This window comes from Miniopterus schreibersii (genome assembly GCF_964146895.1).
Source record: "Miniopterus schreibersii genome assembly, chromosome: 4".
Classification (NCBI taxonomy): Eukaryota; Metazoa; Chordata; class Mammalia; order Chiroptera; family Miniopteridae; genus Miniopterus; species Miniopterus schreibersii.
This window is the reverse complement of record NC_138105.1, coordinates 59,121,762-59,132,084: the sequence shown is the minus strand read 5'-3', so window position 1 is coordinate 59,132,084 and position 10,323 is coordinate 59,121,762. Positions and strand designations below refer to the sequence as shown.

The 10,323-nt window shown below is 35.7% G+C and overlaps 1 protein-coding gene across 1 annotated transcript in view; it reads left to right on the top strand.

Moving 5' to 3' along the window:
* Positions 1 to 126: 126 nt before the first annotated feature.
* FBXO8 (F-box protein 8) overlaps positions 127 to 10,323 on the top strand; it is a 39,181-nt gene continuing 28,984 nt past the window's right edge. Inside the window, exon 1 of the mRNA XM_081133896.1 lies at positions 127 to 396. The gene's annotated coding sequence lies outside the window, so the exon portion shown is untranslated. The remainder of the gene's footprint in view (positions 397 to 10,323) is intronic.

Sequence of the window (10,323 nt, the reverse complement as noted above, 5' to 3'; positions counted from 1 at the left end):
GGTGGAACTTGGCCTACTGTTGATGCTCGGAGTGGCTCGGGATGCCAAGTGGGAAACAGGGACTCTGTAACGAATCGTAAACGGCGGACATAAAAATGCTTTTTCTTTAAGGCTCAGACCCCGAACGTCACTTCCGGCAACAATAGGAAACGTCAAAACGCGGACAGTGGGCAGCCCTAGCTGCTGCAGCTTGAGGCGCGCCCAGTTTGGAGGAATCCAGTGCTGTTTCTGGGGTTCTGGCCGCCGCCACCTCCGCCGGCGTGGACAAGTAACGTTTGAACCGGCTTCTCCATGGCCTGGGCACCAGTTCCCGGCTGAGCCATTTTCTTTCTGGCTAAGAGCCCCCACCAAGAGGCCGATTCGTCGCGGCGGCGGTGGGGATCGCAGGTTGCTCAGGTACAGGCGTCAGCCTAGTTCTTTCAGCGCTCTCGCCTCTTTTCCCTGTACACTCCGACATTTCTTTTCGGAAATAAAGAGAACCGGTGCTAGCTAGTTGGCAGAAACTTGCCAACCCGCAAGACTTTGGGACCAATGACAGTGCAAAGCATCTTGAGTGACAGCGGTGACGGCTTATTAAAATGAGCAGTCGGTGTCAGGAGGCGGGAGTAGGTGTGTTCCTTGTGTTTCTAGGCCATTGGGGTATAAGGTCAGCTTGGGACCTCAGGTAGTGACCCGGCTTCATTCTGAAATAAAGCGGAGAAACGGCAATGATTACTCTCTTCTAACCCAGGGGTGGTTTTTCAAGCAAAGTGGGTTTTGTTTGGTTTGGTTTTGGTTTTGTGTGCATAGGTACAGTTTTCGTTTCTTTGCACACTTTTTAGTAATATGAATGCAAACACAGGTAACGTCATGATAAATTGCCAGCTGCTTCAGTTGTCAAACTGTGGTTTTAAATTTGGTGGATTCTTGGTTTGTCCTCAATTCGTTGTTTCTCTGTGACTGGGCTTTAGTTTCTTACATGGTGGGTGCCCAATTAAATGTTATTAATTGGATGAAATAACAAATGATTCCTAATCCACTCAGTCATTTAAGTTTTTGGTTTTATTTTTAGGTTCTGAATGTATGTATTAGTAATTTAACAATGACTCTACTTGTTTTAACAAGTGCAATTTATATTTTTAAGGATCCTAGGTGTTTCTATCCAAATCAATATATCATAACCTTTACCTATTGCAAGGTGGAGCTAATTTATGTGTTCCATTTCAGTTTTTCTTCTTCTTTTAATGTTTGGCGTTTGGTAACCTTATTTCTAAGATAGAAGGGGTCCCCCTTCCCCCATCTAAGAAAGTGGTTTACAAAATTGAGCAGTATGAAGGATAAATTTTATTCTGTCTTTTCAGGTTGAGTAGGAAACGTCCCATTTTTATCCAGTTAACTTGACAATTTGTCTGATGAGATATTAGTTATCCATTGCTGAGAAACAAATTGCCCCCAAATTTAGCTGCTTAAAATAACAAATATTATCAAAGTTTCTGTGAGTCAAAAATTCATGTACAGCTTAGCAGAGCATTCTTTCATGCAGTTGTAGTCAAGCTGTATCTGGGGGACTGAGATGTCACCTGGAGACTCCACTGAGGGATAGAAGGATCCACGTCCAAGTGCACTCACCTTGTTATTGGCAGGCCTAGTTTTCTACCACATGGGTTTCCCCACAGGGCTGCCACACAGTATAGCGGCTGGCTTCAGTCTAAGAGAGCGCACCCAAGACTCTCTAGTCTTCTATAACCTAATCTCAGAACTACCAACCTAACACATCACTATTACCATATTGTTTGTTGGAAGTGAGTCAATAATCCAACCCAAAATCTATATGGAGAGAATTACACAAGGGCTTAAATCCCAGAATGCAAGGATCTTTGGAGCCATGTTAGAGGCTGCCTACACAGATACCCTGGCTGATAACTTTTAGGAGTTAATAGGTAGGAATAACGGAGCAGAAATGCAATCAAGAGAAATGCAGTCAGACAAGGAGGAATGCCAGATCATAAAGAAATAAACAAACTTGTATAAGCCTTATCCCTCTTGGGAAAGTTTTTTTTTTTTTTGGTCTCTTTTTCCCCCACTAGTTATCTGAAGAGAGGCTTATTATTTTGCTTGGGAAACTGCCTGAGGGATGATGTGTATGAGAGGAATGCTTGTTTTTAGGGTCTAAATGAGCAGAGCATATCACAGCTGGAGACTGTGTATTCCTTACCCATTGCCATTTTATATGGTTGAAATTGTATCAAAACAAATATGAGCAAAGATAGCTTTTAAGGAGTTAAGAAGTTAGGAAAGGGTAAAGGAGAGGCTTTTGGTAGAAAGAATGTGGGTCAGTGACAGGCTTTATGGTGATATGAAATCAAATAGGGATGGGAGATGTGTGTCTTACAAGTGGAAATGTGTCTTGTATGTCTGTTTTTAAGCATTATTAGGTGGCAGGTATCACCTTTTCTAGCATTACCTGGATACACATTACCAGCACAGCTTTTGTCAGTGAACCATGTAAGTTCATCAGAAATTAAAGGTGCAGGCTTCAGGATTTTTTGTGACACTATTTTGGCTGTGACCCACTGTAAAATTGTCTATGCTTCTTCCAAGTTTGAAAGATGTTGTAAATCCTTATCTGTTAGTAAAGTATTATTCAAGTTTATCTTTTATCCCTCAGGGGCTTAATACCAGCCTGATAGTGTCAATTCTCAGATTGTAAACTTAGCTTTTAAATTGGGGCTCCCTATCAGGTTAACATACTTCATTTATAGTAGTTGGGGGCCCTTAGATAGCCGCAAAATTTTAAACAGATGCTTATGAAAGTAACACAGTTGAAATACTTTTACCCACAAAATATCTTATGGTAATAACTTCTATATAAGCTAAAACATGAATTGTAATTTATTATATATGATCAGTTTAATAGGGAATGTGTTGTGTGTTTGTTTTGCTTTGTGTAGACTAAAATACTGAATTACCAAGAGAATGACCTCTTTTTTGATCATAGTACATTGAAATTAGTCATTCAAATTTATGATTGTATAGTTCACTAATTAACCAACTGCTATGTACAGCTATCTGTTTATTTTCTACATCTTGATTCAAATTTGGAAACAGGCTAATCCCTTGACTGGCCTGTGATAATGCATCAAAATAATTAATATTGAAAGTCTGTGAAATATACATCTGACTCATGATGCTTTTTCATTGAACTACTTTGCTTAAAGTTGTAAAACAACTTTAATGTCATGCATCTACTTCTAAAAATTTATGTTCTCCATTTCTTTATTTTTTCTCATTATTTTGTTATTCTGACAAATTTATTGACATAGATTCTACACTAAGACTAAAATGTCCTGACTTGAATAAGTTTACATCATATTTGGGGGGCAAGTACTTTTGTGATATAGAGATGAGAAGAGAGATTTGTGGTTTCAAATTCAGGCAGCAGGTTTAGGCAGTTTAGCTCTGTGATCAGCAGTTTGTATATTCTTCAAGAATAGATTGTATAGGGTTTCATAAGCTGGTTGAAAGAAGGAGCAAGATTTTAGCAAGCGAGTCATGCTTGGAGAACCCCTATCTGCTCATACTGAGTAGTGAGTTGTAGAAGTCATGAATGTGGAAAAGAGAGATGGAAAGGACAAATGCTAAATACACACGAGCACACATCTGTCTCCATCACCTCTTCATTTTACCTTTTAAAAGAATTTTTTCTCATTTTATTTTTATAGAATCATAGAATTTTATAGCCAAAAGAGACCTTAGGGATCATCAAGTTCAAAACCCCATATTAAAGGCGAGGAAACTGAGACTTTGAAACTTAAGTGACTTGCCCAATACTCACAACTAGTTAAAGAAGGAGCCTGAATCAAATCCATGTTTTGTGTAAGACTCTTCATTATTAGATGTTTTTTCATCTCATTTCTGATTTTCATCCTATTTTGGGCTTCCCTCAATATTCATTTTATTTTAATACATTGGTTTGTATAAAGGTAATTCAGTGAGAATTAACAGCATTTGTTTTGTCTTTAATTCCACAACTCTCATACGAATGGCCACTGTGGTTGGTGGGCATGGAGTGTGGTATGTCCGGAGGACGAGGGTTGGGATATGCAGCTGCTGATTATAATTGGGTTTGGTAAATAGTGACATTAAGTAAGAACCAGTGTAATTAAAAATAATGCTGGCGAGAAGTATGATAAATTTGTTTTATTTAAAAGTTAAAACAGACAGTGGAACATTTTTTGCAAAAGAACCTGAAGAAATTAAATAAGCACACAATTCTCAGCTTTTTGGTTACATTTAACTGACACATCTTAATTTTTACATTTGTTTAGATGCCATTTGGTAACACTCATTATAGAGTCAAATTAAAGAACAGGAAAAAACCTCCAGAAAACAAAGTAATATTGTAAATCTTTGTGAATTAAAAAAAGTACAACTGGTATGCCTTTTAGGAACAAAAACTGCTCTTGCAGGACCAGATCTTTAAATTTAATGAGTGGGGTTTTTTTATGTGTTTAATGTACCCTGTGACCTCTTAGTACTTAGCTATTTCCCTTTTCTCCTTAGAAAGACCTCCTTGTCGACGTACCCTTCCTTCATTTCTCTACAGTTGTTGCTTTTCAATTTTAGAGGTGTGATTGGTTATCAGGTTTTTTTTCTTTCCTTTCCTTTTTTTTTTTTTTAATTCTCTACTCAGACTCTTCTAAACTACTTTGGTGGTCTGCTCTTTTGGAAGTAGAGAAATAAAGGTTGGGCTGACAAATTCATTCTAAATGTCTCATAGAAAATATTTTCTCACAGAATCTCCTATGTTCCTATGCCATTAAGTAACATCACATGATATCACTTAAATATTTTTAAAACCTAAAATAAAAATATAGTTGTTACTACTTTTTACTAGGGAAAAAAATGAGTATTTTCAAAGATACAAATAAGTGGATATCCCTCACTTTAAAATCTTAATAGAAACTGCATTTGAGAGATAACTCTTTTTGGTATACATTTTAGATCTCTGTCTCTGAGATAGGAAATTTCTTATTTATAAATTCCACTATGTAGACACTTAAGAAATATTGAAGAAAACTAACCATTTATAATGAGGATTTAAATGAAATTTTTATGTCAATCGTTGCAAACCAATGATTTAACCTTGTTTGCTCAAGAAGAGACTTATGGAATCGGTTAGCTTTAAACAAAAATATTTAAAACAGAATGCCTTTTTGATACCTCCAGCCTCCTTTAGAGTCTCCCCATTTTCCACTGTGCATTTTCTACCTGCATAATGTATAAACCATTCTTTATTACTTATAGTTGTCTCCATAGCATGTGCTGTTTGAATACTTAGTGTCATGGAGTTACTAAAAGCCTTAGTACAGTTACCCTTTCTTATAGAATAGTGCTTTATTTGCTGTTTAACTGTTACAAGGCCATGTTTTGACTAAAATTGCTTAATATTTTAAATACAAGCTTTATATTGGATACACCAACAGCTGTTAATAAAGTAATTTCTACCTTATTCTTTTGTAGAAATACTCTACCCTTTTGAAAAAAGACGAAACATTACAAAATACAGTCAATCCAAAACACCATCCCTTTTAGAAATGCAGCCATCTACAGGGAGTAAATAGAAAAGTATTATTGTTCTTAAAAACCAACTGATATAGTTGTTTGTAATTAATCTAATTTATACTGCCTTTTAGGTGGAAGTTGCTTTATGCTGTTTGCAACAAATTCCTTTAGATTAAAACTTTTCTTTAAAAAAAAAAAAAGAGAGAGAAAACTACATTGAAAATGATGTCAAAAAAAGTATGTTTCTCAGATGTTTGCATTAGAAAAAAAGAAAGTGAGGCAGGACCTACATACTGCTTTACCAATTAAAAGAGGCTTTTATATATGTTATGTTAGTTAAGGCTCATTAGCAACCCTATAAAATAGATAGGAGTGAATTCCCCTATTTTATAGGAAATAGAAGCTCAGGAACCTTGTTTGAAGTATTTACAGTCACATACCATATGGCATAATTGGAGCTCCAATTTTAAGTTCACCCTTCAGAGTAACAGTGTCAAGAAAACTTGTACCTATTTCTGTCAGACATTAGCATATCAATAGTGATTAAACACTATGGTAATACTTAACACCAAAAAGGTATCTCTGTTATCACTGACCTTATTTACTAAACTCTGTTTTTATATATAGTGTATAAATCTAAGCAAAGTTACCTTCTACTTATTTTATATGTTAACTAGGGTTATTTCCTTCTCCTAGCAAAGGTAAATGGAATCTCTCCAAATTTCACAGATCCTAAATTAATGAAATTTAGAACCAAGATTGTGACTACTCAGGTAATTAAACCTGAAATAATCAGGTGTACTCTGAAATGGAAGAACCAAAATAGGAGTTATTTAAAAGAGCTTGAAGGGTGACTACAAAACTACCTCTTCCTGTAAACTACCTGCTCTGGGCTAGGTTCTCTAAGTTCCATTGGATAAGTTATCCATTATTTTACCAATGAGGCAGATGAGGACCACAGACTACAGGCTCATCAGATTCTGTGTTGGAGTTTGAACCAGACTTTCTTTTCACATCAAAGCCTATGTGCTTTCCTCAAGAACAGTAGCCTGAAAGAAGCACAGCTGGGAACAGCACAGAATGGAGGTAATAAGCAGTGACAGAGGTGAAAGATGCCACACAATGATGAAGAAACAGATCAGACGGTAGATTGCCTTTGCCATCTGTAGGCTCTAACAACTCTGGGCGTGTGGTTTGGTGGTTAAGAATAAAAGCTGTGGACTCAGACCTGAGTTTGAATCCTAAGTCTTCCGTTTCCCATCTATCAGATCTCAGGCCAAGTTACTTAACTCCTCTGGGTCACTATTTCCTCAGCTACAAATTAGACTTATAATATTTACCTCTTAGGGTTGCTAGGAGGTTAAGATGGGATTATATACACATAAACTTTCACAGAGTTCTTGGCACAGAGTAAAAAATAAATGGTGGTTTAAAGTACAAAAACAATAGTTTAATATTTATATTATTGGATATGTAAATAAATATTATGTACAAAAGGAGGGTACACAGCCCAGAATTCCAAGTCTTAAATCACCACGCACAAAAAAAGTTAAAGGAGTGTTTTCCACCTCTCTTTAAAAGTTTTTCTCCATCTTCTGTAATGAAAATTTCTATCAAAAATGGCAAAAATAATTCTTATTGACTATTTTGATGTTTTCCTTGACGGAAGATTCCTACCACTCTTAGGCCAGCATGCTGAGCATTTATCTCCTTAGTTAATGGTTTTCAGTCTGTATGACACAAAGCCCTAGGGCAGTAATTCCTAAACTGAGTGCACATCAAACTCAAGAGTTTTTTCAAAATCATATGCCTGAATTCCACAACCAGTAGATATCTGTGTATAGAAAGTTTATAAGTTTAATAAAAATAACTAATGTATACCTTTTACTAAGATTCGCCAATTAAAATGACTTTGCAACATTGCTTTATCATTTTCTCTACATGGAGGTAGGTGTTACTGTTTTTCTGAACCATAGCCACTGTACAGTTGTCAAATTCAGGATATTTAACATTGATGCAGTATTTTTATCCAGTCTTTAGCCCATATATCTAGTTTTTCGATTATCCCCATAATGTCCTTTATAGCAATTTTTTTTTTTTCAATACAAGATCCAGCCCACATATTGCACTTAGATGTCATGTTTTTTAGTCTCCTTTAATCTGGAACTGTTCCTCAGCCTTTCTTTGGCTTTCCAGCATTGACATTGTTGAAGAAAAAAATTTGTCATTTTACAGACTTCATTTGGGTTTCTCTGATGTTCTTATGATTAGATTCAGCTTATACATTTTTTGCCTGGAATACCATATAATTCATGTTGTGTCCTTCTCAGGGTATCATGTCCAGGGGCACATGATTTCCATTTGTCTCTTAATGTAAATGTTAGTTTTGATCATTTTGCTAAATACAGTCTGATTTCCTAATTTCTTTTTGTAATTAATGAGTAATATGTGGGGAGATAACTTTGAGACTCTGTAAACATTTCATTCTTTATCAAACTCCAGATTCAGCATCCACTGATAATTCTTGCCTGAATTATTTTTTCTGAGATGGTTGTAAAATGATTTTTTTTCTGAATTTATTCTATCTTTATTTGTTGGCATATTACTGTAAGGGAGAGCTTTTCTTTTTCATTTATATTTGTATTTATTGATCATCAGTGTAGAATCATGGATTCTTTTTTATGTGATGGATTATAATCCAATATTGTCCTTATTTTTATTTTGATGCCCAAATTGTCCCAGGTTTGGCCAATAGGAGTTTCTTTATGTTAGCTCCTAATGTCTCTTTTGACATTGTGCCATTGCTTTTGTTTTGTTTTGATTTTCTTTTAGTTCACTGGACGTTCATAATCCATATTTAAGAAACAGTTTCTTGGTAGCCCTTAAAGGAGTCCCAAGTGTACTGGGAAGGGGAAAGTTGGGAGAAAGATGTACCTTTCCACCATTTTCATATATAGCAGAGCTTCAGTAGGTTCCTACTTTAGGCAAGCCCTCAAAATGTCATATGTAGAATGTATGATTTTATAACTATGTCTATTTAACTTTTATTGAAGAGTCACTGGGTGAAATCAGGAAAAATAAACCAGATGATTGTTGTGTATTTCAGGCACACTTCAATGATCGCACATTTGATCTTTGAGGCAATAAAAAGTTGATATATAGATGTATGCATCTGTATAGGGTTCCCTTGCTCTGGTCCAATAGCCATTAAGCTGGGCCACTTGTAAATCGTAGTAGGAGAGGAGGGAAGTCCTTTCTCTAGGGTCATTCAATTTCTTTCGTGAGAACACATCTTCATTTTACCTAGATAAGGAAAGAGGTTGAAGTAGATGCCTAAGCATTGTAGACACATGAGGTATGTGTGTTGGTGGATAGATTGTGGCCTTTTGTTCCATACACACACATTTAATTCTCACAAAAATTGTAAAGGGGGGTTTTTCATTACTGTGTAAGTAAGGAAACAGTGACCCAGAGACGTTAATCCTGCTTTTATTCCTCATTTTGCTCTGAATTGCTCCCATGTTTTATACTGTTTTGGCGCCCTAAAAGCCTCTTGAGGGTTCTGTAGTGTGCTTCTCTCTGCACTGTTCCAGACTTTTCTCCTCCTTCCTCTTCATGGGTTCATTAGTAACCACTCCGCCTTCCACTTTTATGTTACAGAAATCTGTTGAATTCTCATGTCCACTGATCATCGTGTTTTCCCTTTTCTTATAGTTTAGCTTCTACATTTTTTATTCCTTTTCTCTCATTTTAATAGAAGAGAAAGGTGATAAATATATGTGCTCAATCTTATATGTTAAACAAAAAGAAAAAGTTGATCATAAAAGATTTTTTTCAAAAGTGAGTTAGAACATTCTTTTTTCTATCTACTGTCCATTATGTTGATACATTATGTCAGTGATTTTCAACCTTTTTCATCTCATGGCACATACAACTAATTACTAAAATTCTGCGGCACACCAAAAAATGTTATATTTTTTGCTGATCTGACAAAAAAATAGGTATAATTTTGATTCATTAACACTGGATGGCCATTGTGTTGGCTGTTGTCATTTTTAATTTGACAGTCTAAGGGAAAAGAGATCAGTGCCCCAGACTGAATAGTCAGGTATTGAATGTTTTAAAAATTCTTATGGCACACCGGTATGCTTCTTGCAGTACACCAGTGTGCCATGGCACACTGGTTGAAAATCTCTGTCTTATGTCATAAATCATGTTAATGAGATGGTACCCTACCATTTATATTTATCTTAGTTCTGGTTTAAAGCCTATTCCTAATATTATGAATGAATTGAAGTAATTTTAAAGCTCAGATATTAAAATTAAGCTTTGTAATACCAAAAGAGCTGTTTTGGAAGGAAAAGCACTAATGATGCATAATAACCCTACATGTAACATGCCTAAAATGTTGACAGGTAGTGGTACAACAGATCCTTTAGGGGTAATAGTGGCTGTTTGCTTCATAAATGATCTTTAGCTAAGCAAGAAGCTTCATGGTAAATATTTTCCAAAGACTTTATTTTTGAAAAATGCTGGAATCTTTCTAAAATCATGTTAATTTCCATTATGTCATCCTAGCTACCAGACCACAGCAGCATAGGAATTTAGAAATAGAAAGTTAGATATGAAGCGTAAGATATGATAACGAACACCAAAGTGTGAAATTTATATACATAAGATGAAAATAAAATAGCCCTCTATCTTTTAGCTGATGTGACACATTTATCCATAATACCACTGAGAATTCAAAGTCACTTAATTTGGTTACCAATCCCTGTT